General features: G+C 28.2%; 1 long non-coding RNA gene across 1 annotated transcript in view; it reads right to left on the reverse strand.

Annotated features, from left to right (window-relative positions):
- Positions 1-312: 312 nt before the first annotated feature.
- LOC136082428 (uncharacterized) overlaps positions 313-20,740 on the reverse strand; it is a 47,520-nt gene continuing 27,092 nt past the window's right edge. The window contains exons 4-6 of the long non-coding RNA XR_010639686.1: positions 10,490-10,583; positions 4,571-7,561; positions 313-495 (exon numbers count right to left, since the gene is read on the reverse strand). This is a non-coding gene — a long non-coding RNA (uncharacterized LOC136082428). The remainder of the gene's footprint in view (positions 496-4,570; positions 7,562-10,489; positions 10,584-20,740) is intronic.

Below are 20,740 nucleotides of genomic sequence, written 5' to 3' on the forward strand. Positions count from 1 at the left end.
GTTATAGATCTTAAATGCCACATATTTTAATCCAAATGGTATAAAAGTAGTCAATACTAGACAAATGAAAGTCCGAATGCTTCTATGATAATTTTTAAAATTCTTTTAATTTAAAAATTACTTAAATAGTTATTTAAAATTAATCATCAAAGCTTTCAGAGAGGCTTAACTTAATCTGGTATTTGCTACTTTATCCCATTTGGTATTCAAAATGTGTAGCATTTTTAATCTTTTACATGTGATGTTTTCCACCTATAACCTGTGGGATTTACCTTAAACTATTATGACGAAATTTTATAAAATTAAAAAACGTGTTGCAAAATGAATTTATTTTAAAATAAATGCTATTAGTCAATACATCCAAAATGAATATTAAAAATATTATTTTTTCTTTTGCGATTTACATGCCGTTTTTTGTCGATTGAATTAATTAAATCGCTTCGGCTTGCATCATACCAAGGATTTTAGTACCTTCTAACTTTCTTCAAACATTTTCTAAAAAAAATAAAAAATAAATACAAATATATATAAATATATATATATATATATATATATATATATATATATATATATATATATATATATATATATATATATATATATATATATATATATATATATATATATATATATATATATATATATATATATATATATATATATATATATATATATATATATATATATATATATATATATATATATATATATATATATATTAGGGCTGTCCAAAAAAATTTTTTTTTTCAGATTTGATTGCATAGTTGTTTATTTTGTGCCATTTGACATAGTAATTAACTGTGCAAAAAATCTTTCCAATCAGATAATGTTTAGGGGGTGCTCAATGACCATAAAGTTTTACGAAAAATGTGAAAAACATGGAAAAAGTAACAAAGTTCCACAAATTTCTAAAACCCGGTTAATTAGATTTTTCAGATTTGATCAGTTTTAATTATCTCTAAATTTTAAATTCTGAATAGAAATTACAATCTACATCCACTTTAGACTGGTTTATTAGCAGAGAAATTAATGAAATAAAATACTGCAATACGACTAAAGTTCTGCAGTTTTTGTTATATCAGAATTTTTCCAAAATAAAACACTAGGATTTTTGACTCTTTGTCATTGATTAAAATACGAATTATAAACAAAAAAACATATGAGCAATTAACATTTAATTATCGTAATGTTATAGTTCGTGCAATGTTAATGCTAGCGAGGACTATAACTCTTCAGAGTACACTTTCTGGCATCTGGCACTCGCTTTCTGTGATCCTCAACCACCTGAATTAACCTCTGCATTTCAGATTCATTCCTTGTAATCGATTCATTAAACATCGACATTAAAGCCACAGATCGTTCGGCAGCATCATTTACTACTTTCAATGAATATACTAAATTTTTTCCTTCTTGGTATTCTGGGGAATCATTCCAGGTAGCTGGATCGTTGTTGAACAGAAAATCAATATCAACCTTCATTGACCGCAACGCACTTGCTGAAACTGATGTCACCAGCATGTCCAGAGATTTCTTCTCTAGACTTTCAATGTTCTTTAATTTGATCAACCTTTCAGACCAGTTCTCACCGTGAAATTTCATGCTGGAAATCATTTTTCGCTTCTCTTCCGTTTGAAGTTTGTTTGAAAACAAAGCTAGTGGGACCAATTCTGGTGAAAGGTACCACAAATGGTTTTGAAAGTTCTTGACTGCTGCTTCGGAAATCGTTTTATTCACAACTGCAAACTGCTTAAGTTGCTGAAACAGAAACAAGTCATTAACTGGAGCATCGCTGGCATTTGTGCATGATATCCAAGATTTTACATAAACCAGACTAGCAAATAAGCAAAATTCACAGAGATTTTTTTCCTCTTTTGTGGTCAACTTAAACTCTTCACGAAATAAATAAATCTTAAAACAATAAATAACCTTGGCCATCCAGCGAGCCATGTGATAAGCACCAGGGATCTTGAAATGATAATTTTTCTCTTCTTGATCAGGCAGTTTTCCAAGTATTAACAGACAGAGATCCATGATTTCTTTGTAGTCATCCCTTGGCATTTTAAGATGCAGGTTTTCTTTGAGGAATGCAATCACTTCATTTTGTAGTTCTTGCACCAGGGGTATTTTCATTCGAATGTCATCCAGAGGTTTAAAATTTCCTTGATTAACTTTGGGCCAATATTGCTGAAATCTCTGGAAAAGAGGTATGTTGGGACCAGATGATGGTCCAAATAGTGATCCAAACACTCCTGCTACTATGATCTCATGAACATGGTGTCTGCAAGCGAAATATAACAAATTTCTACCTATATGTTTCTCTAGAACTACACATGCACCATTTTTGGAGCCAGTGTTAGAGGCTGTAGTATCAAAACTCATTCCAATAACATCACCAATTATGTCCCAGAAATTAAGCAGATGAATAACTGCTTTTGCTTGGGCTTCTCCAGTTCCAGCTGATAGTTTTGCTATTCCAAGTATTTTGTCAACATTGTGACCTGTCACACCTACAGATAGCCGGTCAACATTTGCTTTAGGGGCTGCAGAATTTGTACGATCTATCATCAGTTTGCCATCCCAGTGGACGATTAATGGTGGTTTGTCCAAATCGCAGAATTCAGTTCGAACAGTGGCTTCAATATTTGATCGATGATAGGTTCGTTTTCTACGGACTGTAGAACGTGACAATGATCCATCATCGAGGTTCTGTCCACCAGCCCTTGCAATTGCTGCTGCTAGTATAGTAAATTTTGTGTCAGATAGATTAATTCTGTCTAATGTTGATGAAACATCAGGCGAGTCAAGAATTGTATCTAAGATACATTGTCGTTTTGGAGTACTTGCTAAACTTGATTCAGCTGACCCTGAAGAACTTGCTTTACTGACTTGTTGTCTGTAATAAACAGGGATTTCTATCTCAAAATCTCTATCAACCATTTTGTCATTATCAACAGCATCGTTATCGTTGTCATCACTATAACTTTCGTCATGTAAAGGTTCAATAACAGGAACTATTGCACTCGCACCAGATTGTCTTTGCTCTTCTTTTAGCTTTCGTTCTCTCTCTGCTTGTTTCCTTGCTTCATTTCTTTCTTCTAATTTTGAAAGTTCTTTGTCCTCTCCAAACATCACCATTTTTCTCTGACATCTCTGATCCAATAAAAATTCTTTATCTTCTTCAATTCTGATCATGGTTTCAGCATCCTTGTGGGCAATGTCAAAAAGTAGGCCAATGGTGTCTGTAAATGATTTCTCTCTCGATTTCTGAGAATCTGTTTTTTTTTTTTTTTTATTAATTTAAATTCCTGGACTAAAGTTTTCAACTTTAAGACTACATTCGGATGAAATGCTGTCGGAATACGGGCTTTATTCCAAATAATAATCAGTTCATCAACAGTTGTTTTAAGACTTTCAGCCACTGACTTTTTGGTTGAATTAAGATGATAAAAAAATGTTTTTAAAACATCAGATGTTAAGGGAAGAACTTTATCTGGAAGATTTGGCTCTGGTTGTCCAATTAAAAAGATTTTGGTTTGAAGTCGTGTAGAGATAGCAACACGAGATGATGCTGCCATTTCAATGATAACTGAAATATTATGAGAAAATCAAAACTCAATACCATATTATACAAACTTATCATTCAGTTGTTGGTTTATGCAGCTGCAGCAATATATTATAATAATTATTACTAAAGAAATTAAATAAATATTTTCAAATTAGAAATTATTATTATCTGCACTTAATAACAAACAATACACTACCAGACTACCATGCTAGTTTTCTGTAATAGGTTACTAAGGTTAGGTACTATCAAAATATTAATACATTTGTTGTCAAACTGAAATTCCAAATAAAAATAATATTTATACTTGTAAACCTTTTTATTCTGTTTGAACAAATTCTAAATTGAGTTAAATAATAGTATTAAAATTATGAATACAAATTTTAACAAAATGATATAAACACAGTTGTTTTAAACACTAGCAGACATTTTTTAGTCTGGTACCCTGATGATAGTTAATCTGCTGCACTTTAATTAATCTATATAGCACGCAATCAGACAATATTTCAGTGAAAAAAATCTAACTAACCAGGTTCTAGAAATTTTTGGAACTTTGGAACTTTTTACACGTTTTTGACATTTTTCGTAAAACTTTATGGTCATTGAGCACCCCCTAAACATTATCTGATTGGAAAGATTTTTTCCACAGTCAATTACTATGTCAAATGGCACAAAATAAACAACTATGCATTCAAATTCGAGAAAAATTTTTTTTTCCTGTGTTCACATGAACAGCCCTAATATATATATATATATATATATATATATATATATATATATATATATATATATATATATATATATATATATATATATATATATATATATATATATATATATATATATATATATATATAGAGAGAGAGAGAGAGAGAGAGAGAGAAAGAGAGAGAGAGAGCAATTTTAATAAGGAACCTTATTAGTCGAGCAATTTTAATTATTAGCCAGGTTGAAGTCATTAATGACTACAATATTTCACAAATAATTATTTTCTAATTTATTACTTACAATGACTAACGTATTATGGGTAATTGAACACATATTATGCGTAATGAGCTTGAACCCATGAGGAGAATCCTGAAAAAAAGTGATCAGGATAAGTATTTAAACAAAAAAACAAAAACAAAAATGTAAAAACCTACTTTTTCAATGATATAAACCTTAGGTGCAATAGCCACTGAATGCAAAAGTATCTTTACTTTTTCGTCACACACACGGCCTTCTATAATAACAGGCCTTGACATCGCACAAAATGCTGTAAAAACTGAAGGCCAATTAAACTTTCGCTTTTACTTATATTGATATATTTTTATATTAGGTAGGGTGTAATGGCAGTCTATGTTTTCTAATAATAATCTCTAGTAAAGACGGAAATATAAAAAGAAAACCAAAAAATTGTTAAAAGATAATCATATTTTTCGTATTTCAAATTTCATTAAGAATATTTATGTAATATTAAATAGTATCATTAACAAGCAGAACTATAACAAAGTATATATCTATATATTAGAAAGATAACTGTATTTTTAATTTTTTTTTGCTAAAAATGGTATCAATAAAAATCACCAACACTAAAAAACACCAACAAAAGTTGATTCAAGCAAAAAAAAAGTTTTATCAATATATCTCAACAGGGTAAATATTTACAAATCCAAACATATTGAGAGACATTTAGGCTAATGAGAAAATAAAAAACATAACAAGTAAATAGCATAATAAATTACAAAACTAATTTTCACATAAATTATGATAGCTTTATTATTTTGGGAGTGGTAATTAGTGAGTAATTCTTTAGCAGAATATTAGAATATACTCTGCATTGTTTTTTTGTGATTTTAAATTTATATTTAGCAGCAATGAACTGAAACTGAGTAACAAAATGTTCTGCATAAAGGGTCAGTAGCACCTTGAAAAAAAAAGCAAAATATTGACCATTAGACTAGAGTATCAGAAAGAATTTCAAGTCCGCCTCTGTTTAAGCTATACAGATAACTTCCATATTTATAAAAATAATTGGTAGAATCATCATAAATTTTTATTTCGCTTTTTTGCACATAGCCAGCTATGTAAACTATAGCCACTAATGTAGATTTATATCATGTATATGATCCAGAAGTTTTTTTTCATCAGTAGAAATATCTCTAAAACATATGTCACAAGTATGACCATCGATACCATCAACAGGAATGTCAAGTTGTAATATCAATTTAGTATATTGAATATTAATTTTTTCAATTACAGATTTAGCGTTTCTAAAGTATTCCTCCAGATCCCTGTCGAAGCTTAGAAAAAGCTTTTTCAAGTGGATCTGTTGAAAAACAACCTAATAAGACATACTTTGCTCCATTACTCAACAAAGTTTCTACGAGATCAATAAAGCCATAACATAAATGCACTATATGCAATAGCGCATTCATGTTATTGCAAAGGCATAACATGAATGTGCTATTGCATAGGTTTCATGAAATTTGACAGTTCAGCAATATCTCTTAGCAGTTGTAACTGTTGATCACCAACTGAGTGGATTTCTCCGCATAATTAATTTCTAAACCGAATGCCAGCACCAGGTGCTTTGATATTAACAACATTCAAAAAAAAATTTTTTTTTCAATAAATACAGCAGTACCTTCAAATGCTTTATTTTCAATCTCTGGATGCGTTCTTAATGTAGCTATTGTTTCTTCGCAAAAAACAGACAAACAAAACTTTACAGATTGTCTCTCTATTGATTTTGGATAAACTGATTTAGCTGTAAGTTTAGAAAGTTTAAAAAGACTATTGCACTCAGTTTTATATAAAGTTTCTAAATCACTCCACTTAGCCAAAGCCAGTTCTTTATTGTTCAAAAATTGAAGTTCGTCAGTCTTTTCTGTCAACCAATTGTTTTGTATAGATTTTAAGAGATGCACATAATCATACAATAAATATATACCTGATGTTGTTAACCATGATTTACTATCAACTGTTTTGAACATTCCAAAAAATCCTTGATTTACACGGTTACCATCAGTAATTATTACCAGTGTCTTACTATTTTCAATATTATTTATCGTATCAACAATTTGTTGACATTGAGTAAACTGAAATTCAGAAGAACAATTTGCAATAGGTTGAGCCGAAAAAGACATTTAATCATAAATGATAAAATTGTTTTAGCTAACTTTTCAGGGTAGTTTACTGCTTGACCAAACAAAGCACCTCTTTGGTAAAGTAATGAAGCTTTGACATAGACCTCATCAATTAGTAGTATGGAAGTTCTTTTCAATGGATTTAAATTCATAAAAATACTATTTATGAAACTTAGGTCCTCTATTGAGCTTATTTTTGAAGTCAATCGTGTTAAAGTCCTTATACTTGGCAACTTGTAGTCAATACACAAACAGTCATACAAACTTCGTCACATAGCAAAATACTCATATGCTCTACATATAATATCTGAAGTATATAAAACTTCACCAACATTAACTTTTCTCATAGCATTAAGGTGTTCAAATAGAATATTTAACTGAAGCGAACTTTCTTAATTTTTTAAAAATCTAACTGATTCAAATAAAGCTGATTTTGTTTTTATTAACTTTAATTTGTTTACAGCTAAAGATGAAATATTACAAGTTGTGCCATTATGGTTAGCTACAAATGAATAATCATTGAAAATTACTAAAATAAATAATGGAACACCAAGTTTGTACATTTTTGATTGTATGTGTAAACTTTTTTTATTAAGCTGGAAAACAATAACAACGTTATTATCACTTAACAAAGATTGAATATCGTCAAATATAAGTTCATACTCTTTTAGAAAATCATTTAACTCATCTGGTAAAATGCTTCGAAAACCGCTTGAAGTTACAGTTTTTCTAACTTTACTTGCTGGTGTGGCTAAACAACTAGGCGGAATATTTTTAAAAACAGATGGTGAGTTTAAAGGTCGTTGCTTCCCATATTTGCTTTCAAAAGGTGCTTCATTTGGCCAATGAAGTTGACATACTGCTGTATAGCCTGTAACAATAAAACCAGTTCTTGGGATCATCTTTTTATATATATGTATATATATATATATATATATATATATATATATATATATATATATATATATATATATATATATATATACATGTATATATATATATATATATATATATATATATATATATACATGTATATATATATATATATATATATATATATATATATATATATATATATATATATATACATGTATATATATATATATATACATGTATATATATATATATATATATATATATATATATATATATATATATATATATATATATATATATATATATATATATATATATATATATATTATTTTTACTTTATTTACAACACCATTTGATATACAACAAACCCCTACAAAGCTTACAATAATTCAGTTAAGATTCAATCTGAGTTATTGAAACGTAATAAATTTAACATCAATAGAAAAGTTAAGCTGTCATCATTTAAAATATAAAGGGTGTTGTCAAAATATGTTGAAAATAAAATTAAGTTACTAATAAAATCACGTTCAACAATGATAAACATTCTTACTGTAGTAAAAAATAGTACTAACTGATAAATTTGAACAAATAAATATAAAATTAACAAAAACAATGAATAAATAAGAACTTTAACTTGAACTTTAACTAAATCTTGAATTTGAATTAATTTGTACTAATTTGTTCAAGTATAACCTTAAAAAATAAGTTTTTATAATAAATTATATGTATAACTAGTTATACATATAGTTAACCATCAGGAGTTATATGTATAACTATATGCATTTTAAAGCATATTATTTTATTTAAACATTACTTTAGATCATATTACTTTGAAAACTGGACCCAGAGAGCTTTATTCCCAATAACACTGTGGTACTCCAAATTAAAAATTGAAAAGTTTCTGTAAATATACTGTTTTTGTTCTTTAACGCAGTTTGTAAGTCCCTTAAGTCTTAAGGACCTTATTATATCTAAAGTTAAAAGTTTTGGAGCATAAAAAAAGTTACAGAAACCTCCATCCTATTTTTTTCTTTTTTTAATAAAGAAAATTGGGAATTCTTTGACTTTCAAACTTGCATTTCTTTGTGGGACACTGCAGTGTCCCATGCATGCAAGATTGGTTTTTGACAACATTTCAACTTGCATCAGTTAATTGTTTGCAAATAATTTACTCAAAATCTAAATTCAAATAACTATTATATTATCCTAATAATACGTCTATTTGCACAAATTTTAATCTTATTTCTTTAAAGAAAGATAATCATTATTTGTGGTACTTACATACTTGCTTGCCATTCTCTATATTAATATAAATTATTTTCACACAATTTAGACGTAACGCAATGCAATGTCGATTTAAAAATTCTTTTTTTAGTTTTTTTTTAAAAGTTGTTTTTTTAGTTTCCAACTTTCAAATTATTTCCCATGCAAATCCCACAGGTAACCCACGTGGGATTTCCCATGTGTGTAAATACCATATGGTACCCACATGTAACCCATGTGGGATTACCCACACGGGTTTAAGGTGATAAATTTCCATACGGATACCACATGGGAAAATCCGTCCCACGTAAATCCCATCAATCCCACACGGAACCCACGCGGAACCCATGTGGGACGCGGTTTTATTTTTCACTGGGATGGAGTGAAAAACACATGAAATAAAAATATAAACATGTATATAAATTAAAGTGCAGCGCGCACGACGTAACTTTATTTCATTTCCTTTTAAACGTTTTCTATTGATTAGAGATCTGGGCTGTTGCTGGGCCACTCCAACAAATTAATTCCTTGTTCTAGAACCTCTTCCGCGGAGCTCTGCGATAAGACTTGATAACTCGATTATATAGCCGTATATGATTGACTCATATAGCGTGAAAAACACTTACATACATACATACATACATACATACATACATACATACATACATACATACATACATACATACATACATACATACATACACACATACATACATACATACACACATACATACATACATACATACATACATACATACATACATACATACATACATACATACATACATACATACATACATACATACATACATACATACATACATACATACATACATACATACATACATACATACATACATACATACATACATACATACATACATACATACATACATACATACATACATACATACATACATACATACATACATACATACATACATACATACATACATACATAGCAATTGATATTCTCAGTTATTTATAAATATTATTAAATCAGAAGTTATTTTAATAAGAAGATATTGAGTTACCCTTGAAGTATCACGTGGGATTTTAAGTTGTTTTAAGAAACTTTAAGTGGATTTTAAGAGATTTTAGCAGTTCTAAGAGTTTCAAGTTATTTTAAGCAGTTTTAAATGGTTAAGTAATCTTTAATCGTCATTAAAATTAAAAGTTCAAATTTTATGAAAATTTTTATTGTCTATAATTAGAGACAAAAAAACTATTATTTCCTAAAAGTTTATGTATTTAATTTAAGTTACTGAAATTTATAATCTATATAATTAGATTTAAAAAATTTTAGTTACAGGTATTGAAGCAATCAATAAAAATTTTCTAAGATTTAACGTTGTTTAGACTAATACTTATATACATATGATAGGAATGATTTGGAGTATCATTCAGAAATAATAAATAATGGTGCTGCTAAACCCAGACCTTTATATTTGTAAAAATTTTTCTTGTCGGCTTACTCAAACATGCGTTTTTTTTTGTTTTTTTTTAACTTAAGATGCGTTTAAGGTTTAAATTCTATATTCAATAAAAAGTCCCCTGCGTTTAAAAATGTTTAAAACTGATTTGACTTTTAGAGATAAGTAAATAGAGAACAAAAGGAGATTATGAGATTACTAAATAATTAAAGAGTTTTTGAAATTACCTGTGCCGTAGAAAGAATGTGGTGAGCGAAGCAACTGTCTTGAGAAAGTCATAGAGAGCGCATTTATTTTTTTTCTTGTGTAATTTGTTCAGTTCTAGACAAGCAGAAAACAATAATTATAAAAAAAAAGAGCTTATTTTAACAAAAAAATTATTTTAATTAAAAATTATTTTAAAAAGTCTTTAGCAGTATTGATTAACTTTCTTACTTTGAATGTATGTCATTTAATCACGGTCATTAAAATATATATTCTAATGGCCGTGATTAAATAACACCGCATGGTGTTGAGGCCATATAGAAGGCCTCAACACTATGCGGAAACTTTTTCCATAAAAGCTCATACAAACGCAATTTTATGTTTGGAAAAGGTGTCGATTTTTACTTTTTTTTTTCAATAAATGTCTTAATTAATTGTAAATAAATAGTTTATAATGTCTATGAAAATGCTGTGTTGCAAACTGTTGCTGAAATTATAAGTCTTTAGGTGTATCTAAGCTCCCTCGTGGGAAATATATGAACAAAACAAATAATTTATCACCTAGTTTCACCCAATGTTCTAGTTTCCAACTAAAACAATGCAAGTTAACTATAGACACAATAGAAAGTTCTGTATGTAATGGTAAAGAAAAAATGCACTTATTACTGGTGAAAATTAAGTTAAACAATAATTTTCAGTTACTCGACTAGATTATTTATTTACTAGTCGAGAAGGGAAGCTCATAATAGCAGTGCTAATTGAGACGAGTTTTCTTTGTACCGAGGTACTACTCATACGTTGAGTTGGCAGAGCCGGGATTTGAACAAGAAACCCTGCTGCTACGGCTAATAATAATTCCGAACTTTAGCAGTGCTCTAAACGACTGAGCTATCTCGGCTTCCAACTGAGCTATTCCGGCTAAACAAAGCTTTTTTTCAAAGGTGATATCAAAATGTTTCTTTTATTTTAAATGATTATGTTTATCTATTGAACTACATAAGAAACCATTGGCTGATAGAAGAACTCGGTCATTTGCAGTTTATTTATAATGAAACAACTTACTTTTTAAATTTGGAGACAGTAACGTAAAGAAGCGTAGGCAAAAATTTTTGATGCTTTATATGATAGTTTCAGACAGAGTAGACTCCAAATTTAAGTATACTTATGCTTATGTCAAATGGGAATATCTTCCAAAAATATTGCGGCGATTGGTGCCTGGGAATGAAAATACCACTAAAGATACTTTCCCATACCTCTAAGACAATTATTTATAAGAACATTTTTTTAATTTGATTTTGTTAAACTAAGTTTTATTAACAAGTTTTAAATTCTATCTAATAATCTTTAAATGTTAAAAAATTATCTCCAGAATGACATGCACGAACTACATGCGCAAATATTTTGAAAACCATTCTTATTTTATATAAGCATAATCTTTAATTTGTAGTTTGCACATATGTCTGAAAGTCTGAGGCATGAAAAAATCCTCCATTCACCACTTGGCTCCCTACACCACTGTTCGGAGAAATTTATTTAACTTATATGTACTTGAAAGAAAAAATTAATAAAATTATTCAGATTGACTAAAACGTCAATGAAATCTAAACCCATAAAAAAAACAAAGTGTAAGTACTTGTTCACACATATTTGGTAGAGAAAAATTTGCAAACACTAGTAAACATTTTTTAAAAGAACTTTGCATTACTTCACAAAAGTGATAAACAACTAAACTCAAAGAGCACAAAAGAAAAGAAACTCAAAGAAACATTTGTTCATATTTAATAAAAAAATAGTTTTTTAACTAATTCTTTGTTGTTGCATTTTTCTAATTACTTATTATTTATCTTAAAATGAAAATTAAAATGAAAATGATTTTATTAAATTTTACAATCAATTTAAATTTATCAAAGTCTACGCTCCATCAGTTTCCAGATACAATATGGGTGGACATTATCTTCGACTTCAAATGGTAAAAAACTGCAAAGAAAGATTCAATTTCTTCACTAATTGCAACGTCAATGTATGGAATACTTTACCTTTAGATGCCATTAGTGCTGAATCAGTCAACTCGTTCAAAGATAGTGTTTACAAAATGAAATTCAATATATGTGAATGATCGGACACACGAATGTCTTTCTTTCAGCATAAAAGCGTCTGGTGTAGCATTTTCTCATCAAAATATGCAAATGTAATACATGCATATATAATTCTATATATTAATATATTCTATATATTAATTTCTAAAATACATAAACTCAAACTCAAAAGATTATTACTAATGAGCAACTTTCAACAAGAATCAGGCAAAAATACAATTTTTTTAAAAATGACCTCCTCGACGATTGTTATTTTTTTTGATGTTGTAACCATTCATACAAGAAGCTTTATTCTAAATATTTTTCAAAAAATATTTGTTTGTTCACCTGATATTGGATATCAAAGAATAGTACCTCAAAAATATAAATTAGTACCTCAAAGTATAAATTATTTATGAAGAAGTAGAAGGATAGGGTTGTTCATATATTGCTTTGTAGAGGGAAGAGAGTAGGTTAGGATTTTGTGACAAAGGGAAGGAAGATAAACAAATGTAAACGAAAAAAAAAAATGATAGTAATGTATTGGAATTGACCTAGTATGCTTTGCAACAACATATTAAGAAAGTAACAGTTTTAAAGAGAATCACTAATGAGCTCCACCTGATTTTTACAGAAGGTGGCTCTTAATCTAAAAGAAATTATCTATACAGTCGTCCCCCGGTTAACGAACCCCCCTGTTAGCAAACTTTCGGTTAACGAACCGAAAGTTTGCCCAAAATCCTCCCCCGGTTAACGAACCGGAACTCGGTTAACGAACCGGGACCGCCAAATGGCGTGCACACGCGCGTGAAGGTCGGGCGCGCCGTCCAGCATTTCCCCCTCAGTTTTGTGAGTATCATGGAAGCGATTTTTTCGATTTTGCGATTTTTCAAAATGTCGAACCCTGCGAAAAAAAGCAGAAAAGTTTTCACTCTTGAAGAGAAAAAGACAATCATTCAAAGAGTGCAAAAAGGTGAAAAGCAAAGTGACCTGGCTAAGGAGTTTGGTGTGAATAAATCAACCATTTTTTGATAAGCAATGTTCATGTTCAATTTTTAGTTTTTTCTAAAACTTTGACAAGCAATTTTCATGCACAATTTCAATTTGTTTCAATTTTTAAAAGTGCATAAATCTCAGGTTTCAATCATTTCACCTTTGCCTATTTTATTTATCAAGTTGGACAATTTTTTGAATTTTTCCCCCCATTATTTCGGCAAAATCCACCAATTAAAAATTTTTTAATGGCGGCCTATGGGAAAACGCGTTTCGGTTAACGAACTTTTCGGATAACGAACTAGTTCGTACTCCGAATTAAGTTCGTTAACCGGGGGACGACTGTATTAAATAGATAATATTTTTTATATACTATTTTTTCTTACTATTGCAATACCCAATAGGTATTTTTTCTAAATATTGTGGATAAAAGGTCAATACACGTTTTTGAAAAAACTTTTATTCTAAACCCAGGGCTTTAGTCATTATAAGGTCACAAAAGTTGTGCTAATCGACTCGAACTCCGATTTTGAGACTAACCCCTTAATTTCTCATATGTATGTATATATTTTTAGATACTATACTAAATGAAGATTTATACCAACAAAAAAATGATGCACTTGGCTTTATAACAACAAAAAAATAATGCACTTGGCTTTATACCAACAAAAAAATGATGCACTTGGCTTTATATCAACAAAAAAATGATGCACTTGGCTTTATAACAACAAAAAAATAATGCACTTGGCTTTATACCAACAAAAAAATGATGCACTTGGCTTTATAACAACAAAAAAATGATGCACTTGGCTTTATACCAACAAAAAAATGATGCACTTGGCTTTATAACAACAACAAAATGATGCACTTGGCTTTAGGTGAAAATGAAGATTAAAGATGACAAAAAATCATTTTTCGCATACTTTAGAAGCGTGATATTTAGACAGACCAAAATCTTTATTATACCTATTTTATAATTTTTATTTTTTCCAATAAACAATCAAACGGAATGAACAATCAAACGGAATAAACAATCAAATGGAATACCGATTGAAACTTATACAGTTTGTCCTATTTTTAAGTTTAAAAATGCATTATGAATTATTTTTCAAACTTTGATGTTTGGTGAACAAATGAACATATATTTAATGTCTGGTGAACAAATGAACATATATTTTTTTAACTTTTAGAATTCCTCATCTAGTATGAATATCATTAACATCTAAAAAATAGCAACTTTGAAAATGGTAATATGATTACTAGTGAGTCTGATTCTTACACAAAGTTAATTTCAACCTCAAGCAGCTCATTTCATAATAGTATTACACGATATTTTTTTAACAGAGTGTTTGCTAATTGTATATTTAATCTTAGCAACAGCTACATCATTTTTTTTTACTAAACTGCCATGTTTTTAAAACTCGGCCTTCCGGCAAATAAAATACCTTCTATAAAGAAGGCAATTAATGGTTGAAATTCATTTATACTTTTTATATTTAAACTTTTTTTAAATTTTTTTCTCCAACTTTTCTTTGTTTTGAAACTGATATTTTTTCCTTCTTTCTTTTAAAACTTTTTATATTTTACTTATTTTTATTTTTTGAAAATGTCTTGTCTTTCATTCAAATTTAGTTCCAAATAATAATTCAGAAAAATGCATCAAAAAAAGAAGAAACTATGCAATCAGAATAATCTACTTCACGTCAAATAACAAACAATCTTGAACCAGGTAATCTTCAATGTAAAACCAATAACGCCGGTGGTTACAATAACGTCCACGGGTGGTTACAATAACGTCCACAGATAGTTACAATAACGTCCAGGTGGATAAATTACTCATCATATTAAATTACAGTTTCAAGTTTTAGAAAATTGCGGGATTCCAGAATATCAAATTAATCCCAGAAATCTGAAACATGAAATAAATCTTAGAATTCCAGAACATGAAATAAATCATATAGTTCTACACACAAAACGTTTTTATTAGATTGGAAGGATATGCAAAAAACCTGTAGATGGAAAAAACTCTAGACAATGACCTTCATAAACCAATTGAAAGTTTAAAATGGCAAAACATATTAAAACCCATTGTTGATTAAGTATTCTGTTCGTGTTCTATTCCAAGAATCTGGCACTGAGAGGTACCCTGTTTGTGAACTCAATCGCAGTTGTTTTTAATAATAATAAGTTAAGTTAATATAAAAGTTAATAAAATTCATTGCAAAAATCAACTAAAGAATACAACTTCATATTTTTCCTCTGAATTTTGAATGATTTGACTTTAGCTAGTAAAGTTTGACAGAAAATAGTTTTGAGAAATAAAGTTTCAAATTATTTTTCTAATCCGTTTGATTGCACTCCATATACCACCCCATTTCACCCCATATCCCCCCTCTAAAAAAATTGAGTAATATTGTTAGGTATCTTCAGATCAAAGATGGTTATTGCATAATAATTGTATAAGTTTTTGTTAACTTTATTAAGATCCATCAAAAAACTGAACTTTGTTCAGAGATTACAGACAAATTTGAAAATAATGGTCTAGACATTACGTTGTATATTGCATAGATTGTAGAGGATAATGCTATGACAGTGGTTCAAATATGGATGGAAAATGTAATAAAGTTCAAGCTCATATAAGTAGCATAAATTAACCTGTAAGTTTTGGGCGCTGTGCTGCTTATACTCTGAATCTCATCGCGTTAATTTAGCTAAACTTTAAGCGTTATTTTAGCTTGTTATTCATTGAAAATTACGAAAAAGATAAAATTTCATTTTTTTATATTTTTGTATTTCAACTGCTTAAAAGTATTTGCAAAGTTTAAATCGATTATTTTTTTGATTATTTTCTTTGATTTTATTTCAAAGTGTTAACAAAATTATTTTTAAAAAAACAATAAAAGCATTTATGCTAAAAATGTAATATAAAGAGGAAACTAAATACTTTGTACCCAGTTCCCAAAGAGTGGTAAAAGAAGGACAGAGACAAGTATTCAAAAGTGTTGCATTCAACAATTTTTTCTTTGCGTCATAGTTTTTTTCCTTCATTCAAGTCATTTCATGAAAATATCTTATGAAAAGAGCACATAGACCATTTAGATGCTAAAATAAGAAATAACATTTGTATGCTTTACAAATGCTAGACCAATATTATCTCAAGAGATTTTAAAGCATCTTTATTTATTTATTTTCTCATATAACCCAGCGGGCACAGACGTATGTTGGACGTTTGTACGACGTCTTATGGATGTCATGAGTTCAAAAGACGTCTTTAAGACATCCAATGGACGTTTTGGGCTACTGGGTAACCTATTAAACGTATGGTAATATAGTCGTCTTTAATTTTTTGCTCATGAATTGTATTAATAAATGTGTGTATTTACAGTTGCATATTCAAATCTACAAAATATGTTATTATATTATATAAAACAGTATAATAATTGAAAATTATAGAAATAAAATTTTTTTGAAACATTTTGATTGGAAACAATTTGATTTCAATTATTGTAATTGGTTATTAACAAAAGATTTATCTGGAATTTTATTTTTTTAAATTTTTTATTGTTTCTTTATTCTGAATTAATATCAAAGTACAGCATTTGTCGGAGTATTAGGACTTTTCAATATAAAATTAAGAGAACTGAACCAATATAAGTTAATAAAGGATTATGATTCAATACAAATTTGTAACGTCTGGAAAGCATATCTGATTCTTTCAGTCAGTTTTTAAAATATATTTTGGCATTGTAATGATAAAACTTATTGGGTATATGTTTTAAATATTATTTTTTTATTTAAATGTTGCTATGGTATTCTTTCTTTTAATTTAAATTGAAACAATAAAAGATTTCAAAAGGATTCTTTTTTAGTCAAACTATAGCAACACACATGGCGTGGATTTAACTAGTTTTTTAGTGTTTTAAGAGTCATTCAAATTATATGTAACCTTTTTTTGTATATTTCCAAATTATTCTTTCAAACATATGAGAGTTTCTAATATTTTTATAAATTTGTATATATTCAACTTTATGCTAATAAAAGTTGTTATTTAGCAGTTTTTTATCACGTCTAATTTTGTCGGTTCTTGGTGACAAGACCACTTGTTTATCAAATATTGTTAGCGTTTATTCGTATTTAACTCTATGTAAATTTATTGCTTGTATTATATAGTTGAATGAAGTTTATAATAAAGAACAAAAAGAAAAAAAGAAAAAAAAGTATGCTTATCATCTCACTTTGACACACAACAACAACGGTTACATTTGTCGTATGTTACATATGTCGTACGTTTTTTAAAAACCCAACTATTATTGAGTTTTAATATATTTTATATTTATCACACCAATATTAAATATATTTATATTTCTACGTATAAAAACATTTAGCTCTTTAAGACCGTTTTAAACATGCTTATGGCGATGGTAACAATTTCCTAATAGTTTAATAACTTTTAAAATAAATTTGTTATTTTAATTAATTCAATTGAATTAATTAAATAATTTATGATAACCGAGGTAACGAAGGTAGTTAACCATTTTAATATCGGTAATTCTGGAAATAAAATTTTACTAAAGAAGAGTTGATTCGATGTATACAAAAACGTTCTAAGTCATAAAAACTATCTTTAAGTCAGACAACTTTAACTATGTATAACACATATATATATCACAAATTTCGATATATTTTTTAACAATCTAATATTTAAAGATGTCAAATAGCACCCAGATTTTTTTTTTGAATTTATTAAAGTTATAATTTTGGATTTAATAAGTTTTTTTTTCGTTCCCCGAAAAAATAGTTTTTATGACTTAAAACGTTTTTGTATACATCGATTCAGTTGTAATATACTGTGTTTTTTATTTATATAGTAACATAAAAGGTATCTAACCGTAACGACTTTTTAATGAAATACAATTCAGGCCACCAAAAGTATACATGATGTTTATATACATAGAGCGTATAATCCGTGCACTGGTGCCCAGTTTTTTTCTATATTATTATTTTTAACACAAATTTTATGTTAGTTATTAAACTTTATGTTTTAAATGCACAAGAAATAAAGTTTAATTAATTATTATTACAAAACAAATTTATCTAATTAAGTTTTCATTGATTACATTTGTTCAATGATATTGAAATGATTTTGAAACTTGAACCCAGTGGGCACGGTACGTTTTTAAAACGTTTCTTAGACGTTTTTATTAGGTTTAAACCTAATAAAAAGATCGATCAAACTTTTTTAACCAATATATTATGAATTTTGAACCAATGTATAGCGGGCTAGAGTATGCTGAAAATCATTAATTATAAATAATAAGTACTTGGAGACTAAAACTTGGTTATGGATAAAGTAAAAGCTTTTATTTGAAGTTTTTTAAGTTAAGGAGTGCATTAAAAAAATAAAAATAAAAACATGACTGTTGGAACCAGGTCGTTAATCAACTTATCATTAGGATTTAATTAAATTAGCTTTAACTTGTTTAAAAGCGCGTATATATAATCTTATTATTTGAAAATATACACCCATATTTAAGAATATTACATCAAATAAGGTAATATAATCTTATTATTTGAAAATATTCACACACACACATATATAAGAATATTACATCAAATAAGGTATATTAATGAAAAAAAAAAACAGAACTTTTAACAGAACTTAAGTCCGGTAAAGTACTATAAAGTTTCAAGAGTTTGAGGTCCATTTGGAAAAAAAAAATTTTTTAAACTTTTGGTTTCCGAAGAAAAATACCATTAAATAAAAAAAGTTTGTTAAAACTGTTTTGCGCTAAGACGAAATGTGTTGCTCTGTGACTAATTGCGTCGCTCCAGGATGAAATTAGCTTTAATGCTTCGTTTATGAATTAATTTGTCTGTGTTTAAAGTTAGAAATCTTTATCATTTATGGTATTTTTAAAAAAACATTAAAACAAATTATTATTATTTGGTTATTTTTATAAGAAAATTTTCAATGTTTAAATAGAATTGAAATTTTTTTACTCCTTAGTTTATAAGATCGTATGTTATTAGATTGTACTTATGAGATCGTGTCGTTATAAGGTCGTACTTATAAGATTGTACCGTTATTAGATTGTACTATACTTATAAGATCGTATTTTTATTCGTACTATACTTATAAGATCGTATTACGCTTATAAGACCGTTTTGTTAGTAAATTTTACTATATTATAAAAGATCGGAGTAAATAATTTATTATTTGCTCCGATCTGACCTTTCTATACTCAATTAGCAATGCTAATAATTAGTTTTAGCTGTCAATGAAACTAAAATGGAAATATCGATAACTGCTAATTGACTTTTTTAATGTTATGTTTTAGAAAGTTAATTTTAAAATTTAGTATAAAAAAGGTTGCTTTTAAGCAACCTTTTTTTATACTAAATTTTAAATTTTAAGTCTTGAGAAATAAGAGTTTTATTAAAATAAAACTCTTATTTCTCAAGACTGACGACGCTGGGAAGGGGAAAAGGGGTAAAGGTCACGCGTCCCTCACTTTTTTTATAGGACCTTTTTTTAATAGAAATTTTAAGATATAGAGGAGGGCTAGTCCTCTTTTTTCTCTTAGAGATTTAAATCTTTATATCTGGCATTACTTAAGTGTAAATATTTTACCCATTTTATTATACTTTCGAATAAAATTTTGCGTTCTCTTTTTTTAGTTTTTACCGTTTTATTTACTTACAATTTAAAACTTATTTTTTTATTATAATAAACATTGAAAAGTTTATTATATGTCTGAAAGTACAGTAGAGTCCCGTTAACTTAGATCTTTGATAAGTCGGACTTTTACAAACCGGACAAATTTTCAATCCCCCTTAAATTCTCTATACATACCGAAAGCTTCGCTTAACTCGAAAGTCGGACAAAATATATATAACCGTTCAGAGTCTGAGTAAACGGGATTCTACTGTATAACAGATATGTCACTAAGTTAAAGTAGTATTAACATCGGTATTAATAATAATATAATATAATTTAAATTGTATAGATTGTAATATTTGTTATAATAGAATCTTAAACCGTTAATAATGAAGGATTTATTGTAACCAATTCATACATATATATTTTTTTCACAACCACAAACTTCATCAAAAGATCGCCACATCACTTGCTACGAGGTGAGTAAGAACCATCACTTTATTGCATAATAAGGCCAGACACAGGGGTCCGCTGTGCAAATTACATGA

The sequence above is a fragment of the Hydra vulgaris genome, chromosome 07 (genome assembly GCF_038396675.1).
Source record: "Hydra vulgaris chromosome 07, alternate assembly HydraT2T_AEP".
NCBI classification, from domain to species: Eukaryota; Metazoa; Cnidaria; class Hydrozoa; order Anthoathecata; family Hydridae; genus Hydra; species Hydra vulgaris.